Below are 7,909 nucleotides of genomic sequence, written 5' to 3'. Positions count from 1 at the left end.
ATCATCACCGACAATGGCACCCAGTTCACTGGGAAGAAGTTCCTGGACTTCTGCGAGGACCACCACATCCGTGTGGACTGGGCCGCCGTGGCTCACCCCATGACGAATGGGCAGGTGGAGCGTGCCAACAGTATGCTTCTGCAGGGACTTAAATCGAGGATCTACAACGACCTCAACAAGTTCGACAAGCGATGGATAAAAGAGCTACCCTCGGTGGTCTGGAGTCTGAGGACGACGCCAAGCCGAGCCACGGGTTTCTCGCTGTTCTTTCTAGTCTATGGGGCCGAGGCTATCTTGCCCACAGACTTAGAATACGGCTCCCCGAGGACAAAGGCGTACGACGACCAAAGCAACCAGACCAGCCGAGAAGACTCACTGGACCAGCTGGAAGAGGCTCGGGACATGGCCTTACTACACTCGGCGCGGTATCAGCAGTCTCTGCGACGCTATCACACCCGAGGGGTTCGGCCCCGAGACTTCCAGGTGGGAGACTTGGTACTTCGGCTGCAGCAAGACGCCCGAGGGCGCCACAAGCTTACTCCTCCCTGGGAAGGGCCGTTCATCATCACCAAGATTTTGAAGCCCGGAACATACAAGCTGGCCAACGATCAAGGCGAGGTCTATGGCAACGCTTGGAACATTCGACAGCTACGTCGCTTTTACCCTTAAGATGTTTTCAAGTCGTTCATATACCTCGTTCTCTTTACATACACAAATAAAGTCTAACCGTCAAGGAAGGGTCAGCCTTGCCTCGGCAAAGCCCGACCCTCCCTCGGGGGCTAGAAGGGGGAACCCCCTCTGCACGTCAAATTTTTCCTCGGAAAAGTTTTCTACCAAAACGACTTCCGTGCTTTCCGACTATATCGATATCAGAATCCTGCAAAATGAGTAAGAGCGCATGTAAGCGGCAAGGCCGACCGAGCCGAGGGACTCCTACGCCTCCGAGATACGGATACCTCACTCGTCACCTTCCGCGAGAAGTAACTCTTAGTCGGATAAGCGATTCTGCTACTGACGAACAAGTCCGGATACTCGAAACAAGAGGAAAAGAAACACAGCTTTATAACACGACAACAAAGTGTTTAGGCCTCGGCGGCCGTGAAAGACACATGCATGCTCCAAACAGACTGCTCCGGCAGAATCAGGCATCGCCCGGGGGAGGAGCGGCACCCTCGGCTTCGTCTCCACCCTCGACGCCGTCTCCACCCTCGGCGAGATCTAGCCCAGCTCCTGATGGCGACACGAGCGGAAGGATCTCCACCTCGAAGGAGGACGCCAGCACCGCGCTTGGGCCCGCGACGGCCGCGTCAAGCCTCTGAACCTCGGCTAAGGCAGCCTCGTCTTTATCGGGTAGACAGTACCCCTCGCTGACCCGCTCCAGATCCACGTCGTAGTGGGAAGCAAGCAAGGCGAAGGCCCGCCTAACGCCGTGATGCAGCGCCTCGCGGAGTCTGCTGCTGAAGCGCCCCAATCCTCTGGGACTCAAATGTGATACAATTACTAGTCCCAGGAGGCTAGTAAACACATTTATACATCAGATGATTCCAGATCTGCTTAAACGAGACAAACCTATAAAGGTGGCGAACAACTTTAAGAGTCGATCCACAACTCGGGACATATCATCAGAGTGGGGCTGAAGCAGCCCGATATACGCAGTGAAGCAATTTCAGCGGTCCAACAGCCACAGGCAAGGTTGGGAACAGTCGTAACTCTTACCCGATCTCCTTTTTCTGAAAAACAACAAATGAGCAAGGGTGAGTACAAACGTACTCAGCAGCCCACCTTCACCCGCGGAATGGGGAAATCAGATATAATGCATGGAATATGTGGAGCTCAGGATATTTTGCAGAAACAACAATATTTTATGCAGAGTTGTTTTGAAAAACATTTTGTATTTTTGCAAAGCGCATCCTCTCCAAAAGGAGCAGGAAGTTTTTCAGTATTATAACAAAATCCCCTGGACTAAACCATCCAGGTATCTCAACAGTTTCCCACTGGTTTTCCTTTTCAAAAACAGCTACTGGACTTCCCGTCCACCATAGCTCACGGCTCAACCGTCGAACCTTTTTAAAAACCACTTTTCTCAAACGCACCTTTTTTTAAAACAAAACATTAATTGCCATACCATAACAGACTCGTCCATTCCTGTGGACACAGACTATTCGAATAGGTTTTCAAACTCTGCGCAGAGGTGTACACTTTACCCACTAGTTCGGCTCTGCGATCCCATGGCCAATGAGACCCGAATCCGACTCTCTTTCTTTCCCCGCACGTCCTAACCTTAACAGTTATCCGGAAGGAATCAGGCCACCACCATGTCCAAACCGGACAAAACTTTCCCCCTCCTTATCCTCCCGGTGCTCCCCAGCCTTCATAACCCTGGGGTTGGACCGTACGAGTTCAGATTGAGTGACTGCCCACACAGTCTCGAGTGGTTGTACTATTAAAGAGTACAGGTAGTGAAGATGACAAACCGGTCCTTATATGAGGGGACAATCCTTCTGCTCACGCCTAAACCAGCTGAGCCAACACCTTAGGCCCTCCCCTAAACCAGGGAGTCCCTGATTATCCCACTCACAAGGTAATAAGGGTGAAAACCCTTCATCACACACATTTTGAAAATCATTTTCTTTTAAAAACTCACACCTGTTCTCAAATCATTTGGAACATATATATCAAGGATTGATTGCGGCAAGCGGCTGGGTGGCCATAATAACTTGTCTCAAAATCATATTATGCATAAAATAACAGGCTGAGGGTTGTGGTTGAAAAATCATAGGTAATTTATGCATCAAAGGGATCCAGTGAGCTTGCCGTGCTTATTCGGCGAAGGGGGAAGGGGAGCTCGCGGAACTGGCTTCTGGCTCCACCGCCTAGCATAGACTTGCGGATCTGGCCTCCACGAGACGGCACGAACACTCCGATAACTATGCAACATGAACAAGGAAACATACAAACCAGCAAGTATACCAACAAATATTTAGTATAGTGGTTAGAATAGCAATATATGGATGGGTAGAGTCTTGAGTAGAATCTGTGTCATGTGGTGTTGTGATATTACTGGTGGTGGAGCGGAGGTGCTTACCAGGAGGGTGGACTGGAGGCGAAGCGACACTATGCGTGTAGCCGGAAGAGCGGATAACTGAGTGGGTAGGGTGTTTTCCTTGGCTGAGGGTGTTGAGTGTGTGTGGAGAGGGAGAGGGTAGTTGGGTGTATTTATAGCTGTGTGTATGTGGTTTAGCACAGTGAAGTTCACTGTTGGTGAGAATAGTGACGAATGAATCGTCTGACTTAGTATGAACAGGAGAGTTATAGACAGAATATGGGACAAGAGTATTTTGGGAGTTTTCTGGAATATGGACTATGATTAAGAGATGACATGGTTGGATAGGGAATAGTTTGATAAGAATTTAGAAACAAGAATTATTGGAATCTGAGTTTGGGAGCCTGGTTCGAAGGAATCTTAAAGTTAAGCGTGCTCAACTTGGAGAAACCTGGGATGGGTGATGAGATGGGAAGTTCCCTACTGGAAGGAAAATCACAGTCACCGGAGTTCATATGACTGGAATATGGGTCTGGCTGGTCTTAGGTGGACTGGACAGCATGATGTATGAGTAGTTGAAATTTGGGGTGATCGGCTAATCGATGAATAGTAACGACAAAAAAGTTACTAGATATCATCGATGAGTAGTAACGATGATGAATAGTAACGATAATGAATAGCAATACTGAATAGTAACGATGGTGAATAGTGTCAGTGAATAGTAATGATGAATAGTAACAGTGTGAATAGTCGTATGAACGAACGATGAATAGGAACTATGAACGAACGATGAACGATGAATAGGAACTATGAACGAACGGACGAACGATCGAATGATCGGACGAACGAACGATTGAATTTTTGGCAGCATAACGGCAGGACAAAGATTATCTGGAAGAACGATGAATAGGGACCATGAACGAACGATGAACGATGAATAGGAACTATGAACGAACGATGAACGATCAAATGATCGAACGAACAAACAATCGGAATTTCGGCAGCATAACAGCAGGACAAAGATTATTTGGATGAACGAACGAACGAACGATCGAGTGATCGGACGAACGAACGATCGGAATTTCGGCAGCATAACAACAGGACAAAGATTATCTGGAAGAACGATGAATAGGGACTATGAACGAACGATGAACGATGAATAGGAACTATGAACGAACGATGAACGATCGAATGATCGAACGAACGAACGATCGGAATTTCGGCAGCATAACGGTAGGAAAAAGATTATTTGGACGAACGAACGGACGAACGATCGAACGATCATACGAACGAACGAACCATGAACGATCGGACGAACAAACGAACAAACTAAGAACAGGGGACGAACGATCCTTGTGCTAGTGTGTGCTTGTGTGGAACATGGAGTGGGTGTGTGTGTGGGGGGAAGAGAGTTGCCATGAAATGGCTTGGGGTGGGATGAGAGGAGGCCCTTGCCCCTCTATTTATAGCCATGGTGGGGGGATTAGGGGGAGGGATGAGAGGATTAGTGGGAGGATGAGATGATTAGTGGGAGGTTAGCATGTATTTGTCTTGTATAAGTGAGATTTGCTTGTAGAGCTCACCGTATGACACTGGAGGCATACGTATACGTATGAGCATGAGGAAAGTTATGAAGAAAATATTTGTAGGGACTTGAAAAATGATTCTGAAGGTATTTCTCAAGAGGAAAATACCTAGAGATATATCGGTGGAATATTTGGGCAGTATTTCTGGAAAGAACTTGAAGAGGATCACTAGGGAAATATCTGGGCAGTATTTCTGTAAACAATTTGAGGGGGATCACTGGGGAAATATTTGTAGGATATTTTGAGGAGGATTTTAGAGAGAATATAGACCACTATACTTTATTTGTTGATATCAACTCGCAAACAAACATTTTGAAATGAAATTTGAAATTCATTTTGAATTTAGAGCGAGTTTGAGAAAATTTCAGGATTTGAATTTTTGGGATGCTACAAATCTACCCCACTTAAAAGGAATCTCGTCCTTGAGATTCGGCTTAGAAGGGTTATGGGTATAACTTTACTTCAGCTACATATCTTCACTTTGCAGACTCTTCGAGGAGATGGAACTTCAACAAAATCTGGCCTTTGCGGAGCATCTGGTTGCCGATTGCAAACGCTGATTCTGGCTACTCAAAGATTATCTTCAGGCTTCTAGGTTTCGCTTGGCAGCTAGCTTATTGAAGAAGCATCGATGCCAACACGCAAACCTTCCTCTTGCGAACTTCCACATGGATTCCTTCCTTGATTGGTCTTCTGGTGCTTCATCAACAAAACTTGGGTGACCACTTCTTATCCAGAAACTTATATGCTTTGATGATCTAGTCCTCCACAAACTTGCTACATGCCTTCTTCTTTTTCTCCATAGCAGGAACCTTACTGGAATACTACCCCACTTAAAAAGAATGAGGGTAGAACTCTTGAATCTTGGGGATTTGAACTCCTTGAAGTACCTCATAACAAGGGTGTTACGGGGCCTTCTTCTGCTGTTGCTGCTTGACCAGGCTGTGGAGAGATGACTGACACAGGGTTGATTCTAGGACAACCTTCTTCTCATGTTCTCTTCACTATCTTCTTTTCACTGACCCTTTCTTTCTCTTTGCTCTTCCCACTGGAGGATTCTATCAAAGAGTATTACCATCATACAGAGGAGGAAACCGAAGACTATGAACCATGTACAACAGTCTTCAACCCAAGAATCACCAAGCATTGTGATCTTAGGAGCGAGGGAGTGGGAAAATGGAGTTGCTTGCAATTTGGCAGAGGGGATTTTATCGGGGCTGTTTTTGCTTTGTGCGAGATGGGAGTTGAGGGAGATGGTGGGGGGGTTTTATAGGCGAGCGGGGGTGTTCGGTTGCGGAGTAGTGATGATGGAGTAGGTGCTACGCGGCAGCGGGTGCGATAAGGGGAGGGGGGTCTGGTGTTGCCGGCGATGATGGTGGCGGTGGGTGCGCTGCAAAGGGGGTGGGCAGCGGTAGTGCGCTGCAAAGGGGGTGGGCGGCGGTAGTGCGCTGCAGAGGGGGCATGGGCGGCGGTGCTAGTGCGCATGGAGGCGGCCACGCATGCGGGGGGCACGGGTGAGTGGTGGGGTCGATGACCCTGATGTTTGTGGTCTCTGGTTCCAAGAATCTTTGCCTCTCTGTATGGTAATAACTTCTTCTGTCCTCTTTTTCTGTTTACTTTGACTCAGGGGCAGTGCTTTGATTCTCACGGTCGGTCCTTTTGACTGAGCAGCTGGACAGGTTTCTTCTGTAGCTTGTTCCAGGCTTCAAGGGTAAGCTTCCCGATGTCTTCTTAGGCAAGGTGCGTTTCTCTTGAGATGGGTTAAGATGAGAATGGAAGCATAAGGTGAGGATTAGGTCTAATTTGTGATCTATGTTTTTAGAGAAAACCTTTCTTAAAAAGAAAGAAAACACACATGCTCAGCAATGATAAGCACAAACAAATCAAATGTTTTGAATAAGGGAAGAATAGAGTTCTTCCAAAGCATGGACTACTCAGATTCGGGGGCTAAGCATAACTACTATTGCTTGGCTCCTGAATTGAGAACTATGCTAAATGCAACTTATGAGCACTAACGTTAAAGCATCACATATGCACTCAAAAGGGGAGAAAACATCAAGCGAAATTCATTTTGAAATGCCCTAGGGGGCCACACAATTAGAGTTTTGCAAAACACGAGTCTACACGATTACCTTTCATACATGCAGGGCTCTAGCCAAAGTGAAGAAAAACTTCACTACCCAATGCATGCAGAGGACTGGGCATAACTAACTTCAGACCAGGCAGTTTCTCTTCTGGCAGGGCTGGCACACAACTTCAATCTGAGACATCTCCTGGATGGGTCAAGAGGGAGCTGATGTTGATGACTTCTTCTGGCAGCGACTGAGATGGCAACACGAGGTCGAACTCTTCTTCAAGCTGAACTGGCTCTTGTAGCTCCTCAGAGGGCGGCGGTGCTGGCGGGGTGCTTACAGCTTCTTCCTTGACTTCAAGGGATGGTGCTGGAATCTTCTTCATGGTGAGGGGCTCAAACGTCTCTGGCGGGGGATCTTGGGAGGATTCAGGGTGCTCTTGCTTATCCATAGCCTTAGGGGAGACTGGAATTCCTTCCAAGACTATGGTTCCTTCCGGGAGTTCCCAAGCCTTCTTCTCTCCTTTGATAGAGACCGGGTGACCTTCAAGAATCTGGGGATCTTCATCTCTGACAGATTGAACTGGGTTGGATGAAGCGGGCTCTTGGATCCGCAGGGCTCTACGTTGGTTATGGGTTACCAAGTAGGCCTCCATCAACTTCTGGACGTGCTCATCCTCGGCTTGCTTCAGGGCTTCAACAGCAATGACTTCACGACTCTCCAAGGCAGTTGCACGGGCTTGAGCTGTGGTGAGATCCACATGGAGCTTACGGTTGAGCTTCTCTGCATCTTCTGCTCGGGCAATCATCTGACGGTGGTGCCGAGCCAAGAAATCATACTGGGCATCTAGGGTGAGCAGGTATGCGGTGAGGTACACGACTGTGGGGTCGTCCTCAAGCAGCTGTTGCCCTTCCAATGAACGCATCCTGGCCATCCAAGCGGGACGGTCTCTCTGAAAGGGCGGAAAGAATCTGAGTGGGGTGTCGGCCACTTCTTCTTCATAGATCTGACACAGGGCCCTCAATGCCTTGCGAGCGACGACTTGGCAGGTGTCTTTGAATCTGTGCCCAGCAGCAGTGACACTCCATTCCACATGGTGCGGACTGGATCCAATGTATACAGTCACGACACACTTTTCTGTGCCATGCTCGATGAATTCACGACCATCATACTCTGGCTGGCTCCTGATTCCGAGGCGGACTGTGCAT

This window comes from Zea mays, chromosome 2, assembly GCF_902167145.1.
Source record: "Zea mays cultivar B73 chromosome 2, Zm-B73-REFERENCE-NAM-5.0, whole genome shotgun sequence".
Taxonomy (NCBI): Eukaryota; Viridiplantae; Streptophyta; class Magnoliopsida; order Poales; family Poaceae; genus Zea; species Zea mays.
This window is presented reverse-complemented; position numbering follows the sequence as displayed.